The sequence below is a fragment of the Puma concolor genome, chromosome F2 (assembly GCF_028749965.1).
Source record: "Puma concolor isolate L17-30 chromosome F2, mPumCon1.1.hap2, whole genome shotgun sequence".
NCBI lineage: Eukaryota > Metazoa > Chordata > Mammalia > Carnivora > Felidae > Puma > Puma concolor.
Window position 1 is genome coordinate 13,723,945 of NC_141684.1, and position 14,252 is coordinate 13,738,196.

Here is a 14,252-nt window from a genome sequence, read left to right on the forward strand (position 1 = left end):
TATAAACTGGTGCTAATCTACTTTGTAGGGTGGCCATGGCGATTAGAGAAAATGTAAGCAAAGTGTCAGGCACACGGGAGGCGCAAGATCAATGGTTACTATTGCTTTGAGCGTGAGCGTGATTTTAGACTCTACTTCCTGGGCGATCAGATTGTTGCTGTGAGACTAGCTGCAGATCTATAGCCTCTTTGTGATTTTCCTAGTCCGGCCTGGAAAGTGACCAGAATGCTACGCCCACTCCCTCCTGGCAAAAGGTGAACTGGTGAGCAGAATTGGTTGATGTGTCTGCCCTTCCCCAATGTAGCAAAGCTGAGATGAAAGCATGCATCTTCCCTGGGTTGGCCGTCCTCCTTTCCTGGGGTAGGGCAGATCCTCAGCAAGCCGGGTGTTATAACCTCCTTGCACTAACCTTCAAGGAAGCTCAAAGGCAGTCTGGCTTTAAAATCTTTATGGAGCTCCCCCCCCCCCCGCACCACTCATTCTCTCATTCTCTTTCCTTCCCTTCCTTTTAATTTGATATGAAAAGTTGCATAGATGGCTTATGATTCCTTTTGTGTGTGTGTGTGTGTGCTTGCAAAATAGAGACATAAGCACGTAGGTTGTATTTACAGCCAGGAAAAGTTCCTGGCTGGCTGGAGACATAGGCTACTTTATAGGGCTGAGAACAAGGTTTCTTCTTTTGCTGTTGAAGAAGTTATTAACTTTCTGTGGTCTTTCCCCCCCATGCAATGCACAATGAGGTGTTTTACTATGTTAGCAGCCCAGGTGCTCTTCACCTCAAAATGAAATGATTGGTGTGAGTCAGTAGAGATCTAAGTGAATATAAATACATCCCTTTCGTATCACAGATTGGTCATGAACTTTTCCTGCTTATTATTATCAGACAGTGCAAACAGACAGTGGAGCCATTTTAGTGGGCTTGGGTAGGAGGAGAACTTATTAAAGTATATTAGTTCGTTTTTTGGATCTCTGTGAAGCTAAAGTGTCAAAAACTTGGCAGCTCCAGGGACAAGAGCCACATTCAAACTCTATCACGAGAATGGACCAACAGTGTATCCATCACTGCCATTGAGCACAGAGACCACAGCTCACATCTGGAACTTAGGATGCCAGACAGTTCACCTCCATTATTCCTCAAAGGCAGCCATCACTGCCATCTCAAGCCAAAAAATGGCTTCCATCTAGCACGTCCTTTTTCATCTTGATCACTTCTCAGTTAGATTCCCATACGGACATGTGACTGGTGGGGCTGAGGTTGAACATTGCAAAGGAGAGTGAGAAGGATGTGGAAAGTCTCTAAAATATCGGAAACTTCAAATACCCACTATATTTTTTGAAGCTGGATAACATTAAGGAAAATCTGAGAAAGGTACCAGTGCTGTCTGGGTCTGCAATTAGTCCTGAACTATGGACCAGGGCGTCTCAACTTCAGTACTTCTTGAAATCTGGGACCAGATGATTCTTCGTTGTGAGGAGCTATCCTGTACATTGTAGAATGTTTAGCAGCATCCCTGGCCTCCACCCGCTAGATACCAGTAGCATTGCCCCCTGTTGCTACACCAAAAATGTCTCTGGACATTCCCAGGTTTCCCCTGGACAAAATCTCCCCTGGTTGAGAACCACTGATCTAGATCATGATATGTTTGGTGCACTGTGTGTACATGAGTACGTTTGTGTGTATTACCTTATGCTAAAAGTATTTGGGGGAAAATTGCATAAACTAGATATGAGAGGCTATAGGGAATGGGACTGAGGGAGGGGAGTTCTCATAAACATCACAAGTGTAAGGTTTTGTCTGTTTTTTCACAGGTCAGTGCTCGGTACCTAGTGCATAGTAATGCTCAATGCGTTTTTGCTGAATTAATAAAAAAAATAAAATCCATTTTTTTTTTTAAAGAACAGGCTCAATTTAGATATTCTGTCCTTTCGTTAGACTGGATTTTAGTTCCAAAAGTATAGCCACTCTACCACTAAGGTGTGTACCGGCCCAAAGGTAGCAGCAGCCAGATGTAGGAAGCTCAAATGTGAAAACATCGTGGATGTTACACACTGGGTATTCATAAGTTGTTTGAGAATGGGCATACCCTCCCCTCACTCTTCCCATCTCCTTGCAGAATATGCATAATGTGCATTCTGATGCACCCTTTAGCTGAATTGGGGCAACTTGGTCAAGGAGGGGGCTTAGCAGTCCTAGTACAATCAAGAGCCCCCCCGTTGCCTTTGAATGTTTATGTTCAAGCTCAATTGAAACTTCCTGAGGACCCCTGGGTCTCGTTATTTGTTGATTGCATATTTATTGAATCAAATGTTGAGGATTCGGTCAGAGCAAGATTGACCAAGCCCCTATCCTCATGGAAGCTGCATTCAGATGGTAGATAGAGATAATTCATAAGTAAATGCGTAAATAGAGTAAGTCCAGATAGCTATGAAAATGAGCACTGGAATGAATTTACAGGGGTGGAGGGAGGATGAGTGGTGTTGAGAAAGAAAGCCGGTTGGGGAAAGCCTCTCTGTGAAGGTGTCCTAAGAGTGGTGGCACCAATATGTAGTCTTAAACTTTAGCCTCTTTCTCCTTCCCTGAGTCCCTGAGTCCCTGAGTCCCTGAGTCCTCAAGAGTAGGAAGAGGATGTGTGTGTGTGTTGAGTGAGGAGGACAGAGCAGAACTAGCAGACGTGTTCCTGTGGTGCTTCAGGAACCCTTGGGATGCACCTGTCTTTCTACTGAGCGTCTTCAGGAACTTTCTATAACTGGTATAGTATTGAGCTCTTGTTCTTAAGGGTTTCGAGTCCAGATCCTTTAGAGAATCTGAAATAAGTTAGGGAAACTCTCTCCAGAAAATGCATCTTAAATACAAATTTTGCATGCAGTCTTGGGTGTCCCATGAACTTGTTGAAGCCCCTTTGTAGGGAGCTTCCTTTGTGCCAACATTTAAAAACTCTGGGTAATAATAATAGCAATAGGGCCATTTATTCTAGCATAGACGGGTCAGGGGAGGTGCTCACTACTTTCCACATATTATCCCCGTCACCTGCCAATGACCCTGTGAGCTAGGCAGTGTTACCAGCCCATTGAACAAATGAGGAAATGGAGGCACGGATCAAGTGAGAATTTCCTCAAAGTCACATAGGGGTTATTCTCTGTAGTTGCTTTTATAATCTTCCAGGAAATATTTTTGTTGAGGACTTAGGCCAGGCAAAGACTTGTGTAGCTCTTGATGGACTGCTCTAGGGAACTGTGATGGCAAATGCCCAGGGTGAAGATAGTGTCTTCAGTGTTCGAGAGGGGCTATCTTCTAGTGAAGGAAGCAGCAAACTTTTTCTATCGAGGGCTGGGTAGTACACGTTTTAGGTTTAGAGGGCCACGAGGCAATGCTGAGAGCTGTACGTAAAGATTTATAGAGCTATTTAACATATATTCATTAAAAATGTAAAAAAAATATTTTTAACTCATGAGCCATGCAAAAGTCTGGAAGGTTGGATTTGGCTCACAAGACTGATTTGTAGTTGGATGACTTTGCTCTAGAGCTAGGTTATCTGAGCTCATACCTACCCTGACAGTGGATGCATGGATGAGGCTTCACTGGGTCATTTAACCTCTGTGTGCCTCAATCTCCTCATATGTAAAATGAGGATGGTCGTGGTGCCTACTTTAGAGAATCACTGGGAGGATTAAAAGAGTCATTATGGGTGAAAGTGTACAGAGTCCTTTGTCCCTCATCAAAATGATATCAGTTGGCTTATTATTAGTCCTTGATTATTTGATAAAAGGTGTATCCCAAGATAGGCCAGTGTTTTGGAATCCTTGTGGGGGCATGGAATCTGAGTTGTGGGAACGAGTGTAATATGACACTGGATGACTTATTTTAAAAAGTCTCTAAATCCTGGGGCGCCTGGGTGGCACAGTCGGTTGAGCGTCCGACTTCAGCCAGGTCATGATCTCGTGGTCCATGAGTTCGAGCCCCGCGTCGGGCTCTGGGCTGATGGCTCGGAGCCTGGAGCCTGTTTCCGATTCTGTGTCTCCCTCTCTCTCTGCCCCTCCCCCGTTCATGCTCTGTCTCTCTCTGTCCCAAAAATAAAAATAAACGTTGAAAAAAAAATTAAAAAAAAAAAAGTCTCTAAATCCAGAAAATGATAAATTTATTAATAAGGCTGCCAGAGGCTTCCTTTTTCTTTTATCTCTCTATGCACAAAAGGAAACATAAATCTAGGGGTAAGTGCGGAGCTTGGTGGGTAAGTTCTTCCATAAGAAAACAATTTTTTTTTTTGCCAGTCTCCCTCCCCAGACTCTCCCCCTCCCAGTGTTTTGGGAACATTGGGGTAGGGACAGGGGAGATGTGGGGGACAGATGCTATCAGAGGAGTGTCGGGGGGCGGGTAACTTTATCTAGCACCTCTTACTTTTCAGAATTCTGCTAGGTGCTTTAAGAAATAATCTCATTTCTCCATTACTGTGCACAGCAGCTATATAGGATGGGCTTAATTAACCCTATATTATTGATGGAGAAACAGAGAAACAAATCCAAGATTAAGGTTACACAGCCAATAAGTGGCAGAACTGAGATTCAAATCCAGGTTTACTTCACTCCAAAGCACCCAAGCCCATGTGGTTCTCAAGGTGCTATGCTGCCTCCCTGGGCAGCAGCTGTGGGAACAGGCCCTCGGCAGGCATTTATCTCTGGGTGTCTGGACTCCCAAACTCAACCATGACCTTTTAATCAAACAAGAGTAGAGTCAAAATCGTTCTGTGTCTTCTACTGTATGGAGGGACCAGGGACTGAAGACAGAAAGGAGAGAGAGGGGAGAAAACAAAATTCATCTTAGAAGGAGTCGGCACATAATAATGAGGCTCAGTTTATACGCTCTACTTTGAATGAATCCCGTTTATCAAGGTGTCAGGCTCACTTTCCTTAAATCATCGAGAATATCATTTCTATGGGCTGTATAGTATTCTCTCATATAAGTATACCATAATGTGCTTAAACGAACCTCTTTTTGGGTGGCCATTTTGATTAGATCCAATTTTATGTTAATATGAATACTGCATGATAAATATTCTTGACTGTATTATGTGTATTTTGTGATAGGCATTGATCTTAAAAATGGCAGAGGGAAGATTTTGCCTTGTTGACCCATGTTGATGGTCTTTGTGTTTTGCTGGAGATGGTGCAGATATTTTGCTGTTTGATACATGTCTTTGTTTATAATTTGCATTCAAGGATGAACACAAATCCCTCAAATCCCCCCTTGGAGGTGCCCTTAAAAAAGGGATGATCTTTTTTCTGTATTTTCAGTGAGAATACAGAGATACAGTTCACTCTGTTGCTTCAAGCTACAGACTAAATGACAATAGGAAGGAAGAAAACAGAGCCTTGCAAAAGGTGTGTAACAAGTTTTTATAACTTGGCAAAAGACTCTGAACCTAGAACTTTCTCCCTAATTTGTAAAACCACATGAATTTCAGCAGAGACTAATATGTTTTTTGAGTCATTGGCACTTAACAAATACAGATGTGGTGTTGTAAGAGTTCAATAAACTTTACAGTCTTTTAAATACCCTTCACTTGAAATGAGAGATGTGTTGAAACTGGTTGGTGGGTTATGGAGGGGAAAAAGAGAGAGGGGAAACCAGAAAGAAGGGAAATGTGGCATTTTGTCACCCTGAAATTCAGCTGTAATCTGCAGGAAACTCAAGTAGGGGGGTTAAAGTTATGGGGTGATCTGTGAAGGAAACAAACAACCTTGGGAGCCTTCAAAATGTAAATGTCTCAAGCAGGCAAATTGGATGAATCATGAGGACAAGTGCTGTCCCATTGGCCAAGAGCTTTCATAAATCATGTTCACTCATCATTCATTCATTCATTTATTGAAAGGATTCTATGTGCCAGGCTCTGTTTTAGGAGCTGGGGTTCAGCTGTGAACATATCAGAGAAAACCCCTCTTCTCATGGGGTTTCCATTATGAAGGGAAGACAGACACACAGTAAACAAATGATGTTGCAGGGTTGGGAACTGATAGAGTTAAGACTTGAATCCAAGTTTGTTTGACCCCAGAGCACGCCTAGAGCTGTGTGGGCTGGGCCACCTGACGTGGTGCCTGGAATGTAAGCCTCAATTTCTTTATTCCTAAAGAGGGGGTGAATACTTAACCCCACGGGTTCGCTGGGAGAATCAAATGGGAAGATAAATGTGAAAGTGCGTGTAAGGTATCAGATGGTTTCCTCATATAGAAAATGTTACTATTCCCATTATGGATACTATATGGACTATACGGGGACTTTGAACTTGGAATGGTCCCAATCAGAAAGTAGGCCCTTATTATTATAGAAAGAGAATCAGACAGGCCTAGATGGAAACAATAAGACAGTGTGGCTCTTGTCAGTTTCAAGCTTTGTGGCTGGATCTTTAGAGTCCGTTCTCAGCTCTAAAGAGGTTGTCAGCCCCATCCTACAGGGGAGTTGCGAGGCTCCCATAGGATGATGTGGGGGAGGTTCGCAAAAAGCTTTTTGTGTCTGTCATTACTATGTGCACTGCCCTGTCCTGAGGCACATCCGGAAGGAATTTCATGTTTCTCCTCTGTCTTCACTGAGAATCTCCTGCGTCTTAAGGAGCAGCCAGGCTGGGGGCCCAGGGCAGTCTGCTATGCACCTGTGTCCTTATTCCTAGAACCCAACCTGAAAGACCAGGGTGATGTTGTTTCTTGCATCTTCCTTCTGAGTGAGATTGCTCATTTGTGATTATTTCTCCATTAAGTCTTTCTGGGGGGTACACTATTATTCTAGAATATAAGCCCATCCTGGAATAGATTCCCCCCACCCTTTAGGAATCTTTAAAATTTTGATTCTTGTAGAATTCTCTGCACACCCTCTTAAGCCAGAAGTCTCCCCCAATTCAAACTGCATACATAAAGGGTTTTAAATAGCCAAAATAAAATGCCATACAATAAAGAATTAGCAGCAACAATAAAAACCAGTGTTTGGCAAATTCTCAAGTGTAAGGCAGAGTCGTTTCTCTTGAAACAACTTGAAAATGGAAACGATACTTTCCTGAATGCCAGAAGAGAAGAAAAACTCATGGTAAAGAGTGAAGCGGAAAGCTGGCAATGGGACTTGGGCCACTGACCCTCTGGGAAAAGGAGATCGGTGCAGAGCAGGCTGCCCTGGGTCACTCGCCTCACTGCTCCTTAAGATGTGCGAGGTCCCACTAAGGACCAGGGGACACTTGAGGTTACTTCCCAGTGTGCCTTGAGCAGGGTAGGCAGAAGCAGACTAGGACACAGATCCTCTCTGTCGGACCCCAGCACTAGATGATGCTCAGATGAGCTGGGAATAGAGCAGCAGCAGGGTCCTCCTGCTGGAGAGGGTCTGCCAGCCCTTTCAGAGCTGCTCAGAAGAACAGGGATCTGCAGGAAGGGTCTAGGGCCAACCTGTGGGCTTACATGCTGGTATTTCTTCATTTGGCCAATTTTGAAAGTCTCACTGTGTGGTATTTATCATGAGGATGAATTTATATCCCATCCTTTATACATTGCTGCTGCTGCTTCCCTTGGTGCCTCCTCCTCCTCCTCCTCCTCCTCCTCCTTTAATTCCACAAAACCTTAGACTACAATTATAAGATGTCGCATTGGAAGGGGCACCAAAGATGATCATGTGTAATCTTCCACTTCTCACAGAGAAACAGACCCAGAGAGGAGAAGTGAAATGAATATCCTAATGTTTGTCTGGTCCAAGCTCTGACAATGGGCTCAGCCAGGAGGATTTTTTTTTTTTTAATAATGACAGCAACGCTTTTATTGGGTTGAAAAAAACCCAAAGTTTTAAGTGGACTCCTCAAACCATGGTACATGCCTACAGTGGAATACTACCCAGCAATAAAAAAGAGCAAGCTATTGATCCAAAGGTAACAAAGATGTATCTTTTTATGTAAATTCAAGTTCCTTAACAAATAGTGTAGTATTGGTTTCAGGAATGGAACCCAGTGATTCACGTCACACCCACTGCACATCCCAGCAAGTGCCCTCCTTAATGCCCATCACCCATCTAGCCCATCCCCCCCCCACTCCCTTCCAGCAGCCCTCAGTTTGTTCTCTGTATTTAAGAGTCTCTTGTGGGGGTGCTTGGGTGGCGCAGTCGGTTAAGCGTCCGACTTCAGCCAGGTCACGATCTCGCGGTCCGTGAGTTCGAGCCCCGCGTCGGGCTCTGGGCTGATGGCTCAGAGCCTGGAGCCTGCTTCCGATTCTGTGTCTCCCTCTCTCTCTGCCCCTCCCCCGTTCATGCTCTGTCTCTCTCTCTGTCCCAAATAAATAAATAAACGTTGAAAAAAAATTAAAAAAAAAAGTCTCTTGTGGTTTGCTTCTCTCTCTTTTTTTGTCTGATTTTTCTTTTCCTTCCCCCATGCTCATCTGTTTTGTTTCTTAAATTCTACATATGAGTGAAATCATATAATATTTGTCTTTCTCGGACTGACTTATTTCCCTTAGTATGATACACTCTAGTTCCCTCCACACCATTGCAAATGGCAAGATTTCATTCTTTTTGACCAGTGAGTAGTATTCCATTGTATATATACACCACATCTTTATCCATTCATCAGTCAATGGGCTTTGTCCATAGTTTGGCTATTGTTGATAGCGCTGCTATAAACATGGGAGTGCATGTACCCCTTTGAATCAGCATTTTTTAATCTTTTGGATACTTAGCAGTGCAATTGTTGGGTCATACGGTGATTCTATTTTTAACTTTTTGAGGAACCTCCATACTGTTTTCAGAGTGGCTGCACCAGTTTGCATTCTCACCAACAGTGCAAAACCGTTCTCCATCTCCTCACCAACATCCGTTGTTTCCTGAGTTGTTCATTTTAGCCATTCTGACAGGTGTGAAGTGGTATGTTATTATGGTTTTGATTTGTATTTCTCTGATGATGAGTGATGTTGAACATCTTTTCATGTGTTTGTTAGCCATCTGGATGTCTTCTTTGGAAAAGTGTCTGTTCATGTCTTTTGCCCATTTCTTCACTGAATTGTTTGTTTTTTTGGGTGTCGAGATTGGTAAGTTCTTTATTGATTTTGGATATTAACCCTTTATCCAATATGTCATTTGCAGATATTTTCTCCCATTTTGTCGGTTTCCTTTTAGTTCTGTTGATTGTTTCCTTTGCTGTACAAAAGTTTTTTATCTTGATGAGGTCCCAATTATTCATTTTTGCTTTTGTTTCCCTTGCCTCTGCAGACATGTCTAGTAAGAAGTTGCTGCAGTCAAGGTCAAAGAGGTTGCTGCCTGTTTTCTCCTTTAGCATTTTGATGGTTTCCTGTCTTACATTTAGGTCTTTTACCCATTTTGAATTTATTTTTGTGCATGGTGTAAGAAAGTGGTCCAGGTTCATTCTTCTGCATGTTGCTGTGAAGTTTTCCCAGCACTGTTTACTGAAGAGACTGTCTTTTTCCCATTGGATATTCTTTCCTGCTTTGTTGGAGATTAGCTGGCCATACATTTGTGGGTCCATTTCTGGGTTTTCTATTATGTTCCATTGATCTATGTGTCTCTTTTTGTGCCAATACCATACTGTCTGGATGATTACAGCTTTGTAGCAGAGGCTACAGTCAGATTATGATGCCTCCAGCTTTGCTCAACATTATGTAGGCTATTTGGGGTCTTGTTTGGGTTCCATACAAATTTTAGAATTGTTTGTGCTAGCTCCTCAAAGAATGCTGGTGTTATTTTGATAGGGATTGCATTGAATATGTAGATTGCTTTGGGTAGTATCGACATTTTAACAATATTTGTTCTTCGTATCCAGGAGCATGGAATCTTTTTCCATTTCTTTACGTCTTCTTCAATTTCTTTCAAAAGATTTCTATAGTTTTCAGCGTTCAGATCTTTGACCTCTTTGGTTAGGTTTATTCCTAGGTATTTTATGGTTTTCAGTGCAACTGTAAGTGGGATCGATTCCTGATTTCTCTTTCTGTTGTTTCATTATTGGTGTGTAGAAAGGCAACCGATTTCTGTACTTTGATTTTATATCCTATGACTTTGTTGAATTCATATATCAATTCTAGCTGTTTTTTGGTGGAGTCTTTTGGGCTTTCCCCATAGAGAATCATGTCTTCTGTGAAGAATGACAGTTTGACTTCTTCTTTGCCGATTTGGATAACTTTTATTTCTTTCTGTTGTCTGATTGCTGAGGTTAGGACTTCCAGGACTATGTTGAAAAGTGAGAGTGGACAGCACTGTTGTGTTCCTGACCTTAGGGGGAAAACTCTCAGTTTTACCCCACTGAGGATGATATTAGGAGTGGGTCTTTCATATATGGCCTTTATATTGTTGAAGGATGTTCCTTCTATCCCTACTTTCTTGAGGGTTTTTATCAAGAAAGGATGCTGTATTTTGTCAAATGCTTTTTCTACATCTTTTGAGAGGATTAAATGGTTCTTATCCTTTCTCTTATTATGTAGCGTATCACATTGATTGTCTTGTGATTATTGAACCAGCCCTGCAGCCTAGTAATAAATACCACTTGATTATGGTGAATAATTCTTTTAATGTGCTGTTGAATTTGATTTTCTAGTATCTTGTTGAGAACACTTGCATCCAGGTTCGTCAGGGATATTGGCCTGTAATTCTTTTTTTTAGTGGGGTCTTTGGTTTTGGAATGAAGGCAATGCTGGCTTCATAGAATGAGTTTGGAAGCTTTCCTTCCATTTCTATTTTTTGGAACAGTTTGAGAAGAATAGGTATTAACTCCTCTTTAAATATTTGGTAGAATTTCCCTGGAATGCCATCTGGCCCAGGACTCTTTTTTGTTGGGAGATTTTTGATAACTGATTCAATTTCTTTACTTGTTATGGGTCTATTCAAATTTTCTATTTCTTCCTGTTTCAGTTTTGGTAATTTGTGAGTTTCTAGAAATTTGGGCATTTCTTCCAGATTGCCCAGTTTGTTGGCATATAATTTTTCATAGTATTCTCTTATAATTGTTAATATTTCTGTGGTGTTTGTTGTGATCTCTCGTCTTTCATTCATGATTTTATCTATTTGGGTTCTCTCTCTTTTCTTTTTGAGAAGTCTGGCTAAGGGTTTATCAGTTTTGTTTATTCTTTAAAAAAAAAAAAAAAACAGTTCTTACGGCCTGGGTGGCTCAGTTTGTTAAGCGTCTGACTTCGGCTCAGGTCATGATCTTGTGGTCCATGAGTTCGAGCCCCACATCAGGCTCTGTGCTGACAGCTCAGAACCTGGAGCTTGCTTCAGATTTTGTGTCCCCCTCTCTTTTTCTGCCCCTCCCTTGCTCACACTCTGTCTCTGTCTCTGAAAAATAAATAAAACATTATAAAAAATAAAATAACCAGTTCTTAGTTTCATTGATCTGTTCTACTGTTTTATTTTGTTGTTGTTTGTTTGTTTCTATATTATTTATTTCTGCTCTAATCTTTAATATTTCCTTTCTTCTGCTGGCTTTAGGCTTTATTTGCTGCTCCTTTTCCAGTTCCTCTAAGGTGTAAGGTTAGGTTGTATATTTAAGGCCTTTCTGGCTTCTTGAGATAGGTCTAAACTGAAATGTCTTTGCTGTATCCCAGAGGATTTGGACTGTTGTGTTTTCATTTTCATTTGCTTCCATGTATTTTTTCATTTTTTTCTTGAATTTCCTGGTTAACCCATTCATTCTTTAGTAGGATGTTCTTTAGCTTCCATGTATTTGAGAGGTTTCCAAATTTTTTCTTGTGGTTGACTTCAAGTTTCATAGTGTTGTGATCTGAAAATATGCATGGTACGATCTCAGTCTTTTTGTACCTGCTGAGGACTGATTTGTGACCCAGTCTGTGATCTGTTCTGGAGAATGTTCCAAGTACATTCAAGAAGAATGTGTGTTCTGCTCCTTTAAAGATGAAATGTTCTGAATATATTTGTTAAGTCCAACCAGTCCCGTGTGTCATTCAAAGCCATTGTTCCTTGTTTATTTTCTGCTTAGATGATCTATCCATTGCTGTAGATGGGGGTATTGAAGTCCTCTACTATTACGGTATTATTATCAATGAGTTTCTTTATGTTTATGACTAACGGATTTATATATTTGGGTGTTCAAGTTGGGGACATAAATAGTTACAATTGTTAAATCTTGGTGGATAGACTCCTTAATTATGATATAATGCCCTTCTTCACCTCTTGTTGCACTCTGTTTTAAACTCATTTGTTTGATATCAGCCCAGCTACTCTGGCTTTCTTCTTCTTTCTTTTTTTCTTTTTCTAAATTTTATTTGAGAGAGAGAGACAGAGAGACACAGAGACACAGAGACACTGAGAGAGAATCTCAAGCAGGCTTCACACCCAGTGCAGAGCCCGATGCAGGACTTGATCCACAACTTTCTTTTGACATCCATTAGCATAACAGATGGTTCTCCATCCCCTCACTTTTGATCGGCAGGTGTCTTTCGGTCTAAAATGAGTCTCTTGCAGGCAGCATACAGATGGATCTTGCTTTTTTTAAAATCCATTTTGATTCCCTATGTCTTTTGAGTGGAGCATTTAGTACATTTATATTCAGGGTGATTATTGAAAGATACGAATTTAGTGCCATTGTATTAACTGTAGAGTTGGTGTTTCTGGTGGTGTTCTCTGGCCCTTTGTAGTCTTTGTTGCTTTGGTCTTATTTATTTCCCCCTCCACTCAGAGAGTCTCCCTTAAAATTTTCTTGCAGTATTAGTTTAGTGGTCAGGAACTCCTTTAGTTTTTGTTGGTCTGGGAAACTCTTTCTCTCTCCTATTCTGAATGGCAGCCTTTCTGGATAAAGAATTCTTGGCCGCATGTTGTTTTCATTTGGCACATTGAATATTTCCTGCCACTCCCTTCTGGCCTGCCAAATTTCTGTGGACAGATCTGCCGCTAACCTTGTGTGTCTACCCTTGTAGGTTAAGGGCCTTTTGTCCTTATCTGCCTTCAGAATTCTCTCTTTCTCTTTGTATTTTCGCAAGTTTCAACCACAGTATATCATGATGTTGACCTACTTGTTGATTTTGAGGGCAATTCTCTCTGCCTCTTGAATGTGGATGTCTGTTTCCTTCCCCAGATTAGGGAAGTTCTCGGCTATAATTTGTCAAAGAAACCTTCTGCTCCTTCTTCCTCTCTTTTTCTTCTGGGACTTCTAGGATACTGATATTGTTTCATTTTATGGAATTCCTAGGTTCTCTAAGTCTGCCTTTGTGATCGAATCATTTCCTTTCCCTCTTTTTTCCACAATTTTATCTTCTATATCACCTATTCCCTCCTCTGTTTCTTCAATCCTCATTGTGACTCGATCTGGTCAGTTTTGCATCCCAGTTATAGCCTTTTTAATTTCTGCTTGACTATTTGGGTCTTTGATCTCTGCAGCAAGGGTTTCTCTGGTGTCTCCTGTGCCTTCTTGCAAGCTCAGCTAGTAGTCATATGACTGTTGTTCTAAATTCTTGTTCAGATACATTACTTATATCTGTTTGGAGCAAGTCCCTGGCTGTGATTTCTCCCTGACCTTTCTTTTAGGGAAAATGGCTCTTTCTTGTCATTTTGGCTGCGTTCTGTCTTTTGCATGTTTTAAAAGCTTGGTATGTGCCCTGCCCCCGAGAATACTGCTATATTAAAAGGGGATCAGACACTCTCCAGGACCTGGCACTCCGGGGCGTGTTTTTGTTGTATGCTGTGTGCACTCTGCTGTTGTGTTTTGGCTGCTCTTTCCTACTGGTCAGTCCTCTGCAGAGCTCCTCCTTACTTGTACTGGGGAGTGTTTGCACCTTTAACTAAGTGTGCTTTGATTTGTTTGTTGAAGTAAGCCTCGAAAAAAGGGGTGGGGGAAAGCCCAACCCTCCAAAAGGAGAAAAGGAAATGAAAAAACAGACAAGAAACTATGAGACTTATTCTGAAAGAAAAAAGGAAGAAAAAAAGAAAAATAAAAGTAAGCCTGGTCCCATTTCCACCGGCACTGCAGGTGTCAGTCTGAAGCATTTGATTTTCAGTGTCATTGGGGGGCTGCTGACTGTGTTGGTCTTCTGGAGGAGAGGCCAGGTCTGGTGACTCAGAGTTAGTCTTGCCCCAGTAAATAAGCAGTTGCCAGGCATGGGGGTAGGGAAGGGGAGAGGGCGGGCACTGGTGTCAGGGGTCCCCCCTCCGCTGGGAGCTGCTCTCTGAAGCCCTACCGTGTTCGTGTTGAGGGGGGAGAATGGCATCACTTCGATCTCTCCTTCTTGGGCTGGGGATCTCACACTCGGCACTGTTCAGGCAGCCCTTGCAGATTAGGGAG